General features: G+C 48.0%; 1 long non-coding RNA gene across 1 annotated transcript; it reads right to left on the bottom strand.

Annotated features, from left to right (window-relative positions):
* Positions 1 to 15,618: 15,618 nt before the first annotated feature.
* Positions 15,619 to 17,315, bottom strand: LOC115286381. The gene is made up of 2 exons (XR_003906037.1): positions 17,245 to 17,315; positions 15,619 to 16,304 (listed from the first exon to the last, which is right to left on the bottom strand). It is a non-coding gene; the product is annotated as an uncharacterized LOC115286381 (long non-coding RNA).
* Between the last annotated feature and the right edge of the window lie 2,308 nt (positions 17,316 to 19,623).

Below are 19,623 nucleotides of genomic sequence, written 5' to 3'. Positions count from 1 at the left end.
GATCACCTTCCCTCTTCCTTCTTCCTTCCCTCCCTTTCTTCGTTTATTATTTTTTTAAGAGATTTTATTTGTAAGTAATGTCTACACCTAACATGTGGCTCGAACTCATGACCCCAAGATCAAGAGTCACGTGCTCTACTGACTGAGGCAGCCAGGTGCCCTTCTTTCTTCATTTAAATTGTGGCCCACACTTGGCCTAATTCCTCCCCAGTCTCAGGTCTCAGTCTTTCCTCTTCCACCTGCCCTCACCCCGGCTTCCTTATCAACATTCCTATCTTGTTTCCTGCTGCAGGAGGCTCCAAAACCTCAAATTTATCATGAATTACTCCTAGAAAGAAAATTCCACGAAACCCAAGCAGAATGGAAGTAGGAAGGGAAGACACCACCTAACCAACATGTTTAGTCTCCGTTCTTTTCTTAAATCGAGTTTTGTTGTTGAACCCATATAGCTCAACTGTCTTAGTTATATTAGGGTTTTTCTGTCTTTTTATGCTCCTGATACAGGCCTCAGGGTTGAGCTTTGAGATTCAGAGTCAGAGCTGAACAATGCTGGTAAGTGCTGAGAAGAAGCAATGAAGGTGATTGGTACTTTGAGACCAGTCTGTCCGGCTTCTCCACTGGCGTTTTACAGATGGGGAAACTGAGACCCAGGGAGGAAAAAATCTCACACACGGATCTTTGGCTCATTAAAACTCAGAGCTGGGTCTAGAAGAATTTTTTTTAAGTTCATTTATTTATTTTGAAAGAGACAGAGAGAGAGAGAGAGAGAGAGAGAGAGAGAGAGGGAGGGAGAGAGAAAAACCCAAACTGGCTCTGCACCATCAGCACAGAGCCCGATTCAGAGCCCAAACTCACGAACCTGAGATCATGACCTGAGCTGAAATCAAGAGTTAGACACTTAACCAACCCACTGAGCCACCCAGATGCCCTCTAGAAGAAGTTTTGATTGCTTGTCCCATGCTCTTTCTGCTGCTGGGTAAGGGCTCAACTAAGATTTTTCCTCTCTAAGAAATTTGTCTAAACATCCTTATCCTGCATCCACTGAGGCACCCAACTACGTTCTGGCCGGGGGGCCGAGTGGGCAGCCCCATTCTTTAAAGATGCACAGGTCTTGAAACCAATGAGACCTGCACTGAAAGCCTAGCTTCATCTCTGTACAGCCATTTAATCTCAAGCAACTTCTCAGAACCTCAGTTTCCTTATCTGTAAAATGGATCTGAGGATGCTTGGGCCACAGGAACGTTTTCAGCTTGAGGAAAAGCATGGATACAAAAGCACCTGGAACATGCCAAATATGTAACTGGCACTCGGCATCTGTCCAGGGAATCTGAATTTGCTGGGGCTGTTCTGTAGCTTCTCGCCTGGTACGTTTGGTATCCTGGAACCAATGGAGCTTCTCTGTTACTTTTACTTCCTTTGTGTCTCTACAGAGCTGGACACACAAGGCTCAAAAATTCTTGGTGAAAGAAGGAATGCCATAACGAGCAAAATCTGCTCTTTGGAACTCACCCCGCAGGGGGGCCAGTATAGGGCAAAGCGTGTCATAGGATTTCCTGGGCATTTGTGCAATCTAAAGGAGGCCTGCCTTCTGAAGGTGTGCAGGGGCAGGTGAGAGAGAGAGAGCAGCCACACCGCCCTCTCATTTTACAGATGAGGAGACTGAGGCTCAGGTCAGAAGGGAGTTGCCTGAGGCCCCCCAGGGAGGGCTCTGACAAGTGGGCCTCTGCCAGCGGGCCAGGGCAGAAGCCTGATCAAGCATCCCTGGGGCCTGGGGCCCCTGTGCTTTCATCCATCCCTGCCCGCAGGTCCCTGCTTGGGGCCCAGGCATGTTCACAGCTGAACAAGATGTGGCAGGAAACCATGAACCAAGGGGGGTGAAGGCATTAATGAAGGCGAGCTGACTTCTGGGGCTAAATCCCTTTCCCTCTCCTCCAAGCTTGCTCTGGCCTGTCCCTGCCTGGAGGAGTCTGGAGGCCGCCCTCACTCAGCTCTGCCTCTCAGATCGCACTGGGAGCCAGGTGGTAGCCGGGAGGAGCTGGGGTTGGCTCAGTGTGCACAGGGAAAGGCAAAGTCTGAAACCAAGCTTGTTTGCTGCAAGATGGGTGCCTTTCCTTTTATGGGCGCAGACTCTTAGGAAAGGGAAGGTTCCTTCCAGGAAGTTTACCTGTAAGAGGCAGCATGGCATGCACCTGAGTTGGGAAACTTTCTCTGTAAAGGCCAGATCATAAATAGTTTAGGCTTTGAGGGCCATACACTCTCTCCTGCATATATTCCAACTCTTACAGTACAAAAGCAGCCAGGTGATAATATACATGAACGGATGTAGCTGTGTTCTAATAAAGCTTTATTCATAAACACTGAAATGTGAATTTCATGTAATTTTTGCATGCCACAAAGTATTAGTCTCCTTTTGATTTCTTCCCCCAACTACATGCACTATTTATTTATTTTTAAAGTTTATTTACCTATTTTGAGAGAGATAGAGAGAACGTTCAGATGGGGGAAGGGTAGAGAAAGAGAGGGAGAGAGAGAGCCTGCAAGAAGGCTCCGTACTGTCAGTGTGGAGCCTGACATGGGGCTTGAACCCATGAACCGGGAGATCATAACCTGAGCCAAAGTCGCCGCTTAACCAAATGAGTGACCCAGGTGCCCTCCCCCCACTATTTAAAAGTCTAAAAGCCCTTTCTGCCTTGATGGCCACACAGAGACAGGCAGTGAGGCGGGCAGTGAGGGTGTTTTAAGATCCCTGGCATAGACACCATGGCCTTGGGAGTCAGACGGCCTTAGATTCAAGGCCCAGCTCTGCTGCACACTTTTTTTCAAAAATTTTTTTTAATGCTTTTATTTATTTTTGATACAGAAGAGACAGAGAATGAGAGGGGGAGGGTCAGAGAGAGAGGGAGACACAGAATCTGGAACAGGCTCCAGGCTCTGAGCTAGCTGTCAGCACAGAGCCTGACGTGGGGCTCGAACCCACGAATGTGAGATCTGACCTGAGCCGAAGTCGGAGGCTTAACCGACTGAGCCACCCAGGCGCCCCTCTTCTGCACACTTGACATCTGACTTTTGGCAGACGACAGTCTCTCTGAGCCTCAATTTCCCTATCCGTAAATAGGGATAATAACGTCTACCTCATAGGGTTTTAATAAGCATGAAATGAGACTGTCAATGTACAGAACCTGACAGTCACTATTTGACCTTGATAGAAATTTTATCATCCATAAGAGAGCTAGTAACGGAGCTGACAGAACCTCTGAGACCTGTTTGGAAAGGCAGTCACCATGGTGACAAAAGCTATAACCTCTGCCCTTGGCTGCATTGACATCTTGTGTCCAGTTTACTTCAACTGAACACATGGTCGCCAGGCCCTGACTCTGTGCAGAGCTTAGGGTGTAGCGGATGTGGAAATATGAACTGGCCCAGCTCCTGCCAACAAGATAGGTAGGTGTCTCCTTAGGAGGAGAGATAAGACATAAACCCAAATGACCATAAATCAAAACAGCATGTAGAATAAGACTTCCCGGGGAGGCAATCATGCCTCGCATTTACGGAGTGCCAGGTGCTATGCTAGATTCTTAATGTACAGATGTTGATCGCATTTACACAGCCCCCCAAGGAGATTATCCTCATATGCAGCAGGGAGACTGTTGAGGTGCGAGTGTGGAGATTCCCACCTGGGCCTGGCTGGCGTGGGAGCCAGGACATTAGCCGTTGGCCCGAGGTGCTGCTGGAGCCCGGAAAGTCCATTCTGACTGTGATGGTTGGGGTTGCTTCACAGAGTGGGTGGCTCTCAGGCTGCGGAGCGTTTCTCCAAGCGTGGAGGGGGAAGCAAGGTAGGGGTGGGCAGGATTCAAGCAGAGGGGACAAAGAACAAATGTTCGTTGGCTGGCGGGAATGTGGGATGCTCTCGGCCTGTTTGGGAAATGGCAAGAGGCCTGTTTGGCCCGAGGATAATGCATTTTGTGCAAGTGTCCTGTTCTCTGAGTGCTGTCCCTCAGACTTCAAGCCGGGGTGGGGGACAGACGGGGCCTGGTGACTGCATTAGACTCGTGTAAATAGGAACTTGCTTGCAACAAAGGAAGACCTCCTCACTGTAAACCATCTGCCATGCAGCGGATGCAAGTCTTCCAGCTTGCTTTCTCATCCGAATTCCTCCTGCAACCTGCAGACATGACGCGCCTGATGTGAAGACGCGGCCACAGGGTAGAGTGACTACAGGGCTGGCCCGGATGCGGTGTCTCAGCAGACGCCACGTGACCCTGGGCCTGTCACATCCCTGCTCCTGTTTCAATCCCATCAAACACAAAATCAGGGGTTAGGTGATCCCTAGGTCCTTTCCAGTCCTAACCTTCCAAATTATGGCATGCTGTCCCTGTTTCAGTAAGGGAGGCCTCCGGCCCTGCTGGGTGAGCGGAGGGGAGGCTTCTGCGAGGTGACATCAGGTGATTGACAGCAGTGTGGTTCCGGGAGAGCTGGGGCTGGGATTAGAACCCCCAGCCCTTAAGGTGTCCAAGCCTAAGCCCTACCCTACACGTGTGGCTCCTTCTCCCCTTCTGGGGATTTCCATATCCATGTCTTTCATCCATCCTTTCCACCAATGCATCCACTTTTTAATTAGCTCATGAATTTCTTCGCACCTAGCCTCTGGAGCCAGAGTCAGAGTTCCAGACCTACCAGCTCCCAGACCAAGGGCTATTTACAGAACCTCTCTGTGTGCCTCAGTGTCTCTTCTGTGAGGTGGAGATAATCAGGGAATTTTTCATACAGGGTTGTGAAGGATTAAATTAGCCATATACATGAAGGGCTTAAAATCATCCCGACATAAGTATTCACTGTATTATTATTTTTTAAGTAAACTCTATGCCCAACATGGGGCTTGAACTCATGACCCTGAGATTAAGGGCTGCATGCTCTACCCGCTGAGCCAGCCGGGCGCCCCCACTGTTAGTAGCATTATTTGAAGCATTTCTTGAGTGGTTATTGTGAGCCAGGCACTGCCTTAGGAGCTTTTCCTAGGTAACACTTTCGCCGTCCCGCAGCCCTGCAAGGCGGCCAGGACGGAGCCTGCTTTTCACAGGAGGGAAGAAACTAAGGTTTGCAGAGTACGTGACCTGCCTGAGATGGGCTGCTGCCCCCAAGGGCTGGAGAGGACATGTCAGCAGGCCCGAGAAGGAGCCGGCTGGGAAGGGCGGGCAGGCCCCCTCCTGCCCCTGTCACTTAGCATCGCCTCACGTTGCCTCCCCGCTGCACCGTTTGGTTCTCTCTCAGACCGGGACTGCGGCTGCTGTCTTGTCTTGAACTGCAGAGCCTGTCAACACATGAGAATCACTCACAGTGACCGGGGAAATGTGATTTAGGAGCGGGGGAGAGAAGCTCTCCGGGAGACTGGAAAACTGCCACTCCATCGTTCATTCTGGGGCCGCCTCTCAGCCAGACCAAACGGGAAACGTCCTGCTTCGGGATAATCAGGATGTTAGGACTTAGATAAGTGAAGACACACATGTCTCAGCTGAGCTCCCAGGCGTATCGGACCGATTAGGCCGCACCATAGTGCAATTTCCTCTCAGGTCTTACTTCTTTGGCCCGATGTCGTGCAGATGGTGGGCTCTGCTTACTGGAAGTAAGTGTGGAAATGATAAAATAGACATATGAGACATTTGGATATCACTTGAGCTGAAACTCGACACTGTAGGACTGATTGAAAATCCAGCAGGCCCCTGTCCTGACCCTCTATCCCTGCCCCCCTTCCCCGTGGAAGGCGCCTGCGGACCGCCCCCCTCCCCCACCAGCTCTCTCCAAATCCCACCAGTGTTAGCTCTGGCTCTGCTAGTCCTACTCCTCACTGGAGATGTTTGACCAGGTAACCCCCTCCTGAAAGTCCCAGGACTCACGTGTGCGTGCACATGCACGTGCATTTACACGCCCGCCCTGGGCTGCCCAGGGCATCCCTCCTGGCTGTCAACTCTTCACTGAGGACTTCCTGCCTGCTGTCCACTGAAACTTCTTGTGTTTCTCTCTCACCCTTGCCATGGGAAAAAGCATCTTCCTCTGTCCTTTGAGGTCCATTCCCTTCCTCCCTCAGAGCCAGCTCCCAGAGTGCCTCCTCCAGAGCACCTCCTCATCTCAGACCCCCATCTGTGGCTGGCCTTTGTCCTAGTCACCCGTACCTGTTTCAAAGTCTGCTCTCAACACAGAAGTCCCACTGTCTTTAAGCTTTGGGATGTCTCCCCTGCGCCCCCCCATCTCCCGCCTCCACCGTTTTATAACCTGGAGCCCTCCCTCCTCTGTACTTCTGGTAATTTCCATATTGACTGCTGATTCTAGGGTGACTTGGGTCTCCACAGCACCCTACATCAGGGGCTGACTAGAATTCTCGAACCCTTCTTTCCCACCCCAATCTCTAACTAGACCGATTCTGATCACCCAAACCTCAAGACTATATTTTTGCCTTTGTCTCTAAAGATTTTATTTCTTTTAAGTAATTTCTATACCCACGACCCCGAGGTCAAGAGTCACATGCTCTACTGACTGTGCCAGCCAGGTGCCCCATTATGATGAACTTGCTTTGAGGAACTCAAGAGCCCGGACATAGTGCCCGCTGACCTAGTTACTGACCCTTCCTAATGATTTCTCTCATGAGTCTAGCCTCGGGGCTCTGCTGCATTTCATGTGAGAACTTCTCAAGCCAGGGAGAAATATTGATCTGCCCCCTTGACCCCACATCTCCTAGAGGTTTGTTGTCTGAAAGCTTCTAGATGATGGCTTGGCTTTGCTTCAGGTGTTGTGTTTTAAACTCTTTAAACCCCAGTTTTTGATCCCTTGACTTCCAGCCCTGATTTGTGAAGGAAGACACTGTCAATTTCGCTGCTTTTGCACAACTCCAAACCGCCTGGGGCTTGTCTCCCCCCACGAGGGTGCTGGACCGTCCCCAGGCTCCCCACAGTCAAGGACGAGGCAGAGGTGGCTGAGCCCCTCTGTGTGGGCACCACATGCTCCTCACAGACTTGATGCTCCTAGTTTCTCTGAGGCCCTCCTGGGCCGCTGCTCCCTGAGTTAGTCCATCTGGGCTGCTGTAACAGGCACGGTGCACGGAAGGGCTTAATCAACAGGAAGCACCGGCTGTCAGTTCTGGAGGGTAGAAGCCTGAGATCAAAGGGTTGACAAGAGTTGGTTTCTTCTGAAGGCTCTTTCATATGGTCCCACTCCATACCCATCTGCATCCAAAAGCTTTCTTATTAGGACCCAGTCAGGTTGGATTAGGACCCACCTTAATGACCTCATTTTACCTTAATCACCTCTTTAAAGACTCTGTCTCCAAATATGGCCACATTCTGAGCTACCAGGGGTTAGAGACTCAGCATACTAATTTGGAGAGACGTAATTCAGCCCCTAACACTTTCCACTTTTTAAATATACACTGCGTGGCTGTAGGGCTCCCTGGACCTTTCATTTAGGCTCCTGAGAAAACATCTCCTCCTCTGTAAAATGGGATTAGTAAGGATACTGCTTTCTTGAAGTTCGTGTGAAGGTTAAGTGTCGGTGAGGCTCAATGGGGCCAACCTTACAGTAGGTGCTTAGTAAATGCTAGAACCATTTAAATAAACAAAGATGATGACGATGCTAACAGCACTGCTATAAGCAGCAGTCTTGGTCCTGAAAGATTTCTTTTTCTGTAGCGCCTGATAATCGTTTTGCGTGTGTCACTTTGTTTTGCTCATTTCCTTCCCAAGGAGGCTGCCCTGTGGCTGGCCAGCACCCCAAATTCAGGTCAGAGCCACACTCCACCTCCCACTGGGAGGCCTCTGAAGTGCCCTGGCAGGGGGAGGCCTGGGGCCTGCACGCCTCTCGCCTCTCGCGTCTCCTCCTGGGAACCAGCAGGCTCTGGGGCTCCCTTAATCACAACTCACTCCCTAGGGCATCTGATTTTGACCTTGGCACCTTCTCCTCAGCTGTGCCAGGTGCCTGGGGGCCTGCCAGCTCTCCTGACCTGCCAAGCTGATTCTCTTCCATCACGCAAGTGACCTGGGAAATCCCATCTCCCCTCCAGCAACCCGGCGAGATCCATCACAGGGAAGGTGCTCCTGTGTGAGCACTCACAGCCCGCCTCTGCACACATGGGGCTCTGCTCGCACTCAGAGCCCCTGCTGAGAAAGGCTTTCTGCTCGAGACGTCTGTTCATGTGCATCCAAGTGTCCACTCTGTCAACATTTTTTACAGTCTTGAACCATAGGGCTGGGTCTACATCCCACTCTGTCCTGTGTATCCCATGTGCATAAACACGCCCGGGACAGAGGCTGCGTCCCCACAGTTTATGAAGCAGTTAAGCATGAGCACTTTACTGCTCTCTCCATCCTGTTCTTGCTTTTGTGCTTTTGTATCTGCTGTTTCCCCTTTGCCTGGAAGCATGTCCTCTGCCTTGTCCCCTGGTGAATGCCTGTCCCCTGGTGAATGCTTGTCCTAAGTCAGGCCCCAGCCAAGCCTTTGAAGATGCATTGCTGACCTTCCCCCTTTGAACTGATCCCCTCCTTGGGGGCTCCAATATACCTCGGCCGGCATCTTGGCCCTACTCACCATCCTGTACCGTGATGGTCTATCTGTACAGCCTCCCCGGCTGGACTGGGAGCTCCTCAGGGGCAGGCACGACAGTTCATTTAACTTTGCATCCCCAGAGCCCAGGACAGTGCCTGGCTGCCGATGAATGAAGCCTGTGGGAAGGGTTCTGGGCCCTGGCTGCGCTGGGCAGTGTCTTTCATGGCATTTTCCGTTCGCCCTCACCTCTTCCTTTGTCCTGTTTTTAGCCTAATTCCTTTCAAGGAGCTGGCATGGGACTCTGAGCTCATTTTCATGATTGCTTTAAATATTTGGGGCTGTTGGCATGCCAACACGAGGACCCACGCTAAGGAGGGAGAGGAATTCTCTAGCTCTCTGGGTCCTGCCCAAACACAAGAAATGTGCCAGAGACAGGGGAGGTTCTGAGAAAGTGCCAGATTGGGTCAAACTAAACCGCTTTTCTACCTGGCTTAGGAAGCCAGGAATTTTGGCAGCAAACAAAAAGTGAGAGGACACAGGGGCCCCAGGGCGTGGGGTGGGGGTGGGGTAGAGAGGGGATGGAGTGGGGGCAGGGCAGCAATGGCATTCCAGGGAAACCCAGGAAGAGCCTGGATGGAAGTGAAAGGGTGGCAGCAGTGCCCATCTGGAGATGTAGGGTCGAGGCCCAGAAACGGGGAGGAGCCCCCTGCAGCAAACACCTGGACATGGACTGTCCCAGGAGTCCGTTTTGGAAATCAGATAGATGGGAGGAGACTCTGAAAGTCTTGTCACGGGAGAACTTGGAAGCCACAGAAAGAAGCTTGTGAGCACCTGGATGAGGAGAGGCCCCAGATCACCCCAGACAGCCCCCATCAGGTTGTAGATCAGGAAATGGAAGCTCAGAGAGGAAGGAGGTAACCGGAGCAGTTTGTGGTGGTAGTGCCAGACCTGGAACCCAGACCTCCTTATTTTCTTTCCGAGGCTCCTAGCTGCTCCAGGGCTGGAGAGGACCTAGAACTGGGTTCTTCATGTTTCCCCCCCATAATTATCATCAGTAAAATAGGAACCCTAGCTTCTGCCTGGTGAGCTCTTGTTACCTGCCAGGCATAGTGCTAAGTGGTTCACATGTTTTCATCAGAACAACTTTATGGACATAGCCTCATAGTCCCATTTTAAAGATGGGGAAACTAGGTTCAGAGGCTGAAGGATTTGCTTAGATCAACCAGCTTCTGAGCATTGAGGTCCAAATTCTAACTCAGAGACTGCCTGATTCTGGCGTTTGTGCTTTTAACAATGACTTTCTAAAACTTTTCCTGCCCGACCTTGACAGATCTCAAAAGACTGGCTCAAAGGAAAGATAGCCTAGAGCTTCTACATGAAAATGCAACATCTCAGCCCTCCTGACAGTGAGATATGAGGTACATAGGCATAGGCATCCAAAAGACTCTTTCCTAATGATTGCCCAGTCCAAATGGAATATTATGTAGCCATAAAAAGGGATGAGATCTTGCCCTTTGGGACAACATGGATGGATCTAGAGTGTATTATACTAAGTGAAACGAGTCAGAGAAAGACAAGTGCTATATGAGCCCACTTAAATGTGGAACTAAAAAACAAAACAAATGAATAAACAAAAAGCAGAATCAGACTTATAAATACAGAAGACAAACCAATGGTTGCCTGAGAGGAGGTGAGTGGGGGATGGGCAAAATGGATGAAAGTGGGTGGGAGATACGGGCTTCTAGATATGGAATGAATGAATCATGGGAATGTAGCATAGGGAATATAGCCAATGGTATTATAGTAGTGTGGTCTGGTGAGAGATGGTGGCTACACTTGTGGACACAGCATAATACATAGACCTGTTGAATCACCATGTGGTTCTACACCTAAAACTACTAGAACCTTGTGTCAATTACACCAAATAAACATTTTTTAAGAAAAAAGAAAACTAAAACAAACCATCCCCCAGCCTGAAAGAGGCCTGGAGCTGTGAGGATAGAGATGGACCGAGAACCCCTGGAGGGGCTGTGGACCCAAGAGTGGGTTATGAGATGAGGGAGCCCAAAAGAGCAGCTGAGCAGAGGGGGTTGGAGATTCCTGACTCCCCTCCAGAGCTGGCTGCTGACCCTAGAGGCTTTCTTGCCTATGGGGGTGAGTTTGTAAGAGAAGATGACGGCTGTTTGGAATTCACATACTTCACATTTATAGAGCATCTCCAAGCTCACAAGGTGCTCTCTCCCATATTCTCATTGGATGCTTACAAGAAGGCAAAGTGACTATTCCCACTTAAAAGATAAGCACTCTGGCCCAGAGAATTTCAGTGACTTGCTCAGAATCACCAGCTACCTAATAGCAGTGTGCAGACCAGAACTTAGGTCTTTTGAAGCCTACATGGAAATCCTTCTAGTTGGATAAAGGAGCCAGTAGAGATTCTACTGGAAACCGCAGTGTTGTCTTGGAGGATGATAACCTCACTCCCAGCACTACACTTGTCCTGATGGGGCTACAGAAAATCCTATTTCCTCTGCCATTAGTTGTTTAAGAAAGTCCATGAGACATAGTTCTAGCTACTGAAGCGGGAATGGGGGTCTGCTGGGCAGCCTCTGGGAAAACTTGTCTTGCTCCTACAGAGACACAGGGAGGGGCAGTCTCTCTATTCCTGTGTTTGCTGCTATACCATGATGACTGGGACTGCTGCAGCCAACTTGCTGCTTGAAAGAAGCCAGCGCATGGAAGAGGGGTGAGCAAAGAGACAAGAGAGTCTGGGTCCTTGATGACATCATTTAGTCAACACTGAGGCCCATCTGCCTCTGGCTGCACATCCTAGACAAAAAGACTTCGGACATGGCACAGTTGAGAAAATGAGAATCAGAAATTTTGTGTCTCCTTCCTAAGAGTTAGAATAATATCCCCGGGAGGTGCCTGGCAGACTGCCCTCATGACGAGTGCCCCGGGAATGCCACGATTGTCTTATTAGGTGGAGTAAAAATAGCAAGCCCTCCATAATATAATTTTTATTATGGACCAGGCACTCTCCTAAGTGCACTATCATAATGCTCCAGAATAAATACTATTAATAGTCTCATTTTATACAGGAAGAAATGGAAATAAACAGTTTAAATAACTTACCCAAGGACCACACAGCTAGGAAGTAGTGAAACTAAGTTACAAACTCAGACTCTAACACCTGTGTCCTTCATCATTGCTTACTCAAGTTAACAATGGGGTCAGCCTCCCTGGAGCACATGGCTGTGTGAAGGAAAGGGGGAACTTGAACAACACTGAAGTTTTGTTGGGACAGAGAGAGATAAATGTTGGTTAGCAATAGTGTTTGCTATAGTTGACCTGATTGGCTACACTACCTACAGATTTCCTTGGATGGGAGCCGGCAAATATCCTTCTGGGTGAAATGAGATTGAGTGTTTCTGAAGGCATTATCTGTAGCGCAACAGTCCTAACTAAAATGGCTGCAGGCTAGAATGGTCAGAAAAGCCTTCAGGGAAGAGAATGATTTGAGGATGGATAGAATTTAGAGCGAATGGACATTCCAGGCAAATAGAGTTGCAAAAGACGGTGTCCAGAGAACACAGTTGGAAATCTAGAGTAGAGTCAGGTCTTTGAAGTCCTTGAATGCCAAGTGGAGGAGTGTGGACTTTAGTCAGGCAATGAGAGGATCCTTGAGCAGGGGAGTGCCTGGGCATCTAGAGATCCATTCTAAAGTTGAGCAAAGAAAAGAGTGTGCAGGAGGAGAGAGCTGGTTGACAAGAAAATCTGCCATATGATTAAAGTTTGAATAAGGAAGAAAGTATTGAAAATGGCCAGGGGAAGGCACCCTACAAGCTATTTAAAAAATGATGGATTGGTCTGATGACCACTTAGATGTTTGAGGAGGAGGAATCCAAGGTGTCTTGGGAGTTTCAAGCTTTGGTGACAGGAAGATAGAAACAAGGAGGTTGCTTGGCAGAGGTGGAGGAGTGGAAGCAGGATATGGTGGATTTGGCATCAGATTTGAAGATTTGAGAGATGGACACTCATGTGGAGGTGTGAGATTGGGAGATTCATGGTGAGTGAGAACTAGATGTGTCTATTAGCAAACCGAGGGTATGGGTGGAAGAGGATGAGACCTCCAAGAAAGAGCATTTGGAAAATGGAGAGGAGACTGCTGATGCCCAGACCTGAGGTAACATCCAGGATTGCCTGATCCCAGGAGAGTGCACCCAACAAGAGACATGGAGGAATATCAGAGACATTAATGGAGAACCCAGAAAACACAGAGACAGAACTGGGAACTTGAGGGCTTCAGGAAAGAGGTAGTCCTAAATCCTACAGCTACAGAGAAGTCCAGGTTGGTGAAAGCAAACATCTTGGATATTTTAAAAGAAGAGATTTGGAAGACTGTGGACAACACAATATCTTTATAAGCTGCTTGTGGGTTTGGCATAATCCTTCAGAAAGGCATTGGGCAATATGTTTCCAAGGCCTTAAAATATATATAAAATTGCTGATCCAGAAACTCTTCTCCAAGGAACAAAACCCCAAAGACATAACAATTAAAGCTTGAGTACTTTCTCAACCAATGACACAGTATCAAGGATGACATTGTTTTAAGTACTTTATATTCAGAAATTTATTGAATTATCAGGTCACTCCTGTAAGGTAAGTATTATTAATACTTTCCCCAAGAATATTATCATTTTAAAAATAAAGAAAACGAGGCCAAGAGAGATTATGTCATTTGAGGTAAGTTGAGGTCCGGGACAGCAGCTGCAAGGCCCTTGATTTTAACCACCTGGCCATCCTGCTTCCTGACCTGGTTAGACGTGAACATAACCTTGGACCCCTGAGGGTCTTCATTTTAGCATTATAATAACAGGAAACAGTCTCAATGCTTACAGCTGGAGGTTGGCTAAATAAAGTCTGACTTCCAAATGAGAGCACGATGCTATATAGATGTTAAAAAATCATGTTCTAAAAGAATACTCAGTGACTTGGGAAAATGTTGATGATACATTTTTAAGTGAGAAAAGCTGTTTTCAAAACAGTAAGATCTCTCAAAATATGAGAAAAGAAAGATATTTGTTAATGATTCCCATGTGTGTTCCTTGGCAGACTGTTCTGGCTTCTGTACTGGATTGTGGGCAAAAGCACCAGGTACCCCCTTCCATCCACCCTGCCCCGTGCAAGCACCCACCCCCAAATCCTAGTCAGTGGGCGGTGGTCATCCTTCAGACTCTGGACTGAAGCCCTCTGTGTTTTAACAAAGATAAGCAGGATGCGTGGCAGAGTTCAGTGCCCAAAATGTCATTGTTTCCCCTCAGGTCACTCCTGGAATACCACTTAAGAATAGGTGTAGAGGAGAGGAGGCGTCTCTCCAATGTAAGGGGTCCTGGAGAGCACCTGAAACTAGGGTGTCCTGATCCTTGGACCAAGGAAGGTAGGCGAGTCCCCCACCCCTGGGGCCACCAGCTTTATATTGCAAGCAACTGAGGTCCAAGGTGATTCCGAAGGCCCACTCACAATTGTCTTGGCTTTCTGTCCTGTGCTTCACCCCAGTTCCACAGCCATGTTCAGGCAAAGCCCAGAACTGACTGCTTAGAAAAATATTTAATTGAGATTCCTCCTACAGTGCTTATTTCTGTCTCAATAAGGCCTTGGCATGCCATGGGTAGCTAAATATATTGGCTGTTTCCTCTCCAATGCCAACCTAGTTTTTTAAATGTTCCCAAGTACATCTGCCCAGTTTTCCTTTAGAGAGAATTTACAGCATTAGCCCTCTGTAACCCAGAAGGGGGGAAAAAAAAGAAAAAAAAGTGAAGGAGATTAACTTACTTGGAGAAGAAAAACCAGGGGATCATGTCTGTACAGAGGTATCTTCATTCCTTCCTTCCTTCATTCAGGAGCCATCTATTGGGCTTCTCATGACTTACTGGCACTGTGCTTAACGTGGAGACTACACAGATTGATGGAATTAGACCCCGTCCCAGCCCTCAAAGTGTTCATAGTCAAGATCGACCAGTGATACAGAGTGTTAATGATGGAGGATGAACAAAACAGAGCTGAAGGGAGGGTTTATAGAGTTCTAGAGTGAGGATGCACAGAGGGCATTGCCTAAATAGCACTTCTGTCCTAGCAGCACTTAGGAATTAGAAAGGAGAGAGCTCAGCAAAAATATAAGGCCACACAGGATTCCTGTTCATGTCACATTAGTTGGGGCTCAACAGCATGGGCACTTTTCTCAATAGAATTCTTCCCTTGGGGTTGCTATTTGATTCTAAAGAAGTCTTGAGTATAATTACCTTTTCCTCCCTAAACTTTGGTTTCTTTATCTATAAAATATGTTATTGCAGGCAGAGGCTTTATGAACATTTTTCAGAAGCACAGAACTCATTTTGTAAATAAAAGCATATATGGAACCCCAGTATATAAGACCAGTTACAGAAGAACTGCTGTGGTCAAGGCAGGGGAAGGGGACTGAAAACGAACTACCCATGTCCCCCAACGAAACACCTCGGCAAGACTCAAGAGTTCCCCAGGCTGCAGTTGAAACACAGAAGTTAAGATGATGTTTCAGGCTTTTCTGGCTCTAAGCCAGTCCTTGGTGTTCTTTCTTCACCTCCATTTGGGCCTGTGGCTATTTCCTGCCTCCAAGAGGAATCTGGATCTGCCACTTGGGAGCTCTGATGCAGGCTGGTGGGAAGTGCTCTTGGAGGGCCTGGGAGTTCTGGGAGTGGTCCAGTCATGGTTCATTTGGTGATGGAAATAAGTTATCATCTGAAAGCAGGAAGAGTGTTGGCAGCTGCAGGGTGAGCACAGCCTGGGAGCACATTACAGATGGTGCTGGCCCCACTTACTCATCCAGAGCTTCTGGAAGAGGACCCGGGGCAAAGGGTCCTTTCAACATGTCAAGGTCTTTAGCGTCTAAAATGGACTTTACTCTCTGTAGTATCAGTAGTGCGAGATAGAGAATGGTTTCCCCATAGTACGGATGGGGAAACAGAGGCTGGTATGCTTGTCTACTCCATGAAAGAACACCGAGACTCCCTTTCGAGGGTATGGTCTATATATCACACCCTCTCAGACTCTTAGTTCTTTCTGTTCTCCAACTTTTATTCACTTAATCAATGTGCTTTACTTCCCCTGCATTTATCTGTTTCCTTCCAGTTCAGAACAATCTGAAGTGTGATTTATTTTTTACCTCTTCTTGACATTGCATAGAAGGCAATGGAAATACAAGGGGGTCTTGAATGAATGACCTGCAAGGGTTATGGCAGATTTCCTTCTCTGTTCATGAAACATTGCTTTGGTGATCTTAGCAGGAGGCTGGAGTGTGGACATGAGAATTTGAGAGTGAGGGTGATTTCAAACCCGGGGAGTCTGTAATTCCTCAGATCTTCTTAACATAGGGGCTGAATACCAGACGTTCCTTTGGGTCTGTGTGCCGATGCTCTTAGCCTTTCCTAGCAGCCTTTCCTCACTGGTCTGGAACCTTTTAGGGCATTCCAAACCCCCGCACCTCTCCCCCTGCCAGGGGACTGGCCTGCAGTCAAGCATCTTCACACTCTGTTGCTTCCATCTGGAACTCTCTTCCTTGATTCCTTAATGCTGGCGGCCTCCAGGCTTGCTTGCTGTTCTGGTGCCCGGAATCCCACGCAGCAATTCTGGCCCAAGTCATGGTCAACCGCAGGAGCAGATAAGGGTGGGCTCCCCTGGAGGCAGAATGCATGGGCAAGAGAATCCATCCAAGGTACTTCTGACCATTCATCAAAGGGTACCTTACAGAAAGAGACACGACAGATTACCAGCAGGGTGATGTCTGTGATACACATGATGCAAGAAGGATATTATCAAGGGCACATAAAAGAACATCTCCAAGTTACCTTGGGATTTTAGGGTTCTCTATAGCATTTGACTCTCCCTAAGACATGAGACTCTCTCTGATAGGGAGTCAACTCCTTTCCAGAAACTCTTATTCTTCTGCTGCAAAAAGGTGAGGGAGTCTGAACACTTTTAGGGGACCACTAGCTGCTTACTTCAGGGACTCAACTAAGACTTGGGCAACACAGGTGTGAAACATGCCTCTGGCTTTCTCTGGACAGCTTGCATAATTTCCTGCCTCCATCCAGGCAGACCTAGTTATAAATCTCATTGAGGTTTTAGGGAGCATGATGCTGGAATAAAGGGAGGGAAGGGGATGGAATTAAATAGAAGTGGAACCACGCCTTGTCTTTCAGGGGCATGTGCTCCCGGGAGACATGCACACATGCACACAGAGGACACCTGTCAGCTACCTCACCATAGACCTGTCCAAAATTGACCAAATGGCTTTCTTCTTCAGTAAAGCCCCTTTTCTAACCCCTGAGTCCCAGGGCTGGTCCGTATACTTCCCTTGCTATCATGACTCAAACCACGGATCATCCCTGATTCCTCTTTGCCTTTATCCCCCACATCCGAGCCATTGGCGGACCTCTCCTTTCCCTCCTTTGTTCATGTTTTTCTCACTCCCTCTTCCTGTCTCTTGTCTGGGGAAGGAGGAGGCCTTTAGCATTTCATTTCATAAAACTCTGATCTCATGATATCAGAACCTGCAATTAACTTTGTTTCCGATGAAATCATGCCCACCCGATTCTGCATGGCGTCTCAGTGGCCTCCCTTCCCTGGTCTGCCTCGTCTAGTCTTCTACTCTCTCCTAAACATGTTCCACTTAATTCCTACCTTCACACCTGGGCCTGAATGGATGCCTCCTCTCTGCTCCAAATTGCCAATCCTTCACGACCCATCTTTTCTGTGAGATGTTCCCAAGCGGGCCATCTCCTTTATGACATCACTGGCTTTGTGTTGATCATTTCCAATCTCCTACCAATTTGGCAGTTTATTATATATTACTAAGTGTTGTCTTCTCAATAAGGTTGTAATCTTCCTGGTGGTAAGGATGTGGCAATATGTGTTTGAATCATTCCTCTACTGCTCCCACAGCAAGGATGTGGGAATGAGGGAAATTAACATTTATCTAAGGTTGTATGGCATTATCTCATTGAGTCCTTTCAACCCCAAGAGCTGGGTGTTTTTTGTCTCCATTTTGTAGATGAGGAAACTAAAGCTCAGAGAAGTATTTTTACATCTACAGCTGGTAAGTGGCTGAGTCTGAATTTGAAACCAGGGTTCCTTGATAACAAAGCATTTTTCACTATTCCCTGTCTTTATTCTAAGGTGGGGACATAGAGCACTCACAAACCGTACTGAATCAGAAAAACAATTTAACACACAAAGCTGATGTGCATTTAGAATCATTGTTAGCCTGGAACAACATACATGTATTTCTTTCTTTTCTTTTTTTTAATGGTTGCCCTCTTTGACTGAGTGTCCAGCTTCGGGAGGGACGCACATGGAGCAGTGAGGGAGGAAGGGGACACCCGCCCAGCCAGCCTGGTCAGCGGAATCAATCCTGGTCATCAATGGGGAGACAGATGTAGCAGCCAGATTGTCCTCACCTCCCATGTATTTCTTTTAATCCCAACCTGAAAACCTGAATCCCAGAATCCCAGATCGATCTACTCCAATGCTTTGTTTTTTTCTTTCAAAGAAGCTAAGAGCAAGTTTTATGAGTGGTGTTTTTAAAAATGTCGTATTTATTTTTCTGGAAGCATACTTCTTCTAAAATTTTTGCTTGGTAAGAAATGGCCTGGAGATGTATGATGTAGCCTCTGAAATGAAAAACGAGGGAGGAGGCTCTGATCACTGGCAGCACGTCTCTCTCCAGGCTAAGTGTCACAGCATAGGTCTTCCTGCACTTGCATGTGATAAGATTATAATCAAAGGAACAGAGTCATGAAGCACATTCTTGAGACAGAACTCCGATAAATAGCTACACTTTGGCTACATTCCCAGATATTAGAAATGCTCCCCATGCACCCTCCCCCAAATATGCCATGAATTAGATTGTGAAGAACAGGGAGAGGGGGAGGGGGAGAGAAAGAGAGAGAGTAATGGGGGAGAGGGAGAGATAGAGAGAGCATCACAGATGAGGAAGATAAAGAAAACAAGCAAAGGAAGCTTGATGAAAGCCTTTCTCTGTGAAGTGGATAGAACACACATCTTGAATCTTCAGAATTAAAAGGGAAAGCAATTTTTGTATTAAGTAGCAATTTTCCTCAAATCCTTTTTCATGTCCCAACAGGACGAAGATAAGGCCTGGTGCTTAGGGATTAAGGCCGAGTTAAAGCAACTTGGCTTCAACCTGTACTTTCTGCCTGTGATGCTGGAACTTTCTGACTAGATAGGTCAAGACCTGGGCTCTACCTGGCCACCCTCTGAGCTTTTCTGGCCTGCCCCTTCTTTCTTCCACAGTAGGGGAAAGAGAGAAAGTATATGGTTGACAAATCCCATCTCGGTTACTCTGTGGTGTCCTGACCTTGATTCTCAAGGACCTTCGCTACAGAAAGCGAGCATGACCATAGAACTGACATAGAGCTCCCTGCATTTCTAAAAATGGCACCAAGCTCTCTGCTCCTCCGATTCTGCCCCTTCATTTACCTTCTCAGTCTTCCTTTGGTTCCAAAAAGAGGGAATTCAAAGGCCCAGGAACCTGGAGGAGGTGAGGATATAGGGCCACCAGGGAATCCTATTTCTTTCTGTTCTGGCCTCTGGGCATCTCGTGGCTGCACAAACTGTAGCCCTGCCAGAGCCCTGGGGAGAGGGATCAGTGCACAGGTTAGAGTGAGTCTCTGCTGTCTGCATTTGTAGGGGCTGATGCCCAAAGGGCAGATATTTGCCTCTGTCCAATGCTCAAAGAGTGGGGTCAGTGTGTCCTATACGGTAACCACTTAGATAAAAGTGTCTCCATTCTTGAAAAGCCTATTTTGAAGAAGGTGACATGCCGTAGCAGAAACAGAATGGGCTATGGAATCATATGTTCCTGGGTTCAGATCCTAATTTCACTGCTGCATGTTGTGTGATCTGGTAACTTCTGTGAGTCTTCATGTGCTTGGAGATGTTGGACCACAGCTAGTGCCCATTGTACCTTCTCCCTTTCAGGTTCTGTTTCAGTGCAGAGAGACCAGGAGCCCTTTATCGTCTCTCCAGATTCATTTCCCA

Source organism: Suricata suricatta, chromosome 3, assembly GCF_006229205.1.
Source record: "Suricata suricatta isolate VVHF042 chromosome 3, meerkat_22Aug2017_6uvM2_HiC, whole genome shotgun sequence".
Taxonomy (NCBI): Eukaryota; Metazoa; Chordata; class Mammalia; order Carnivora; family Herpestidae; genus Suricata; species Suricata suricatta.
Note: the sequence above shows the minus strand (reverse complement) of the source record. Positions and strands in the feature narration are given on the sequence as shown.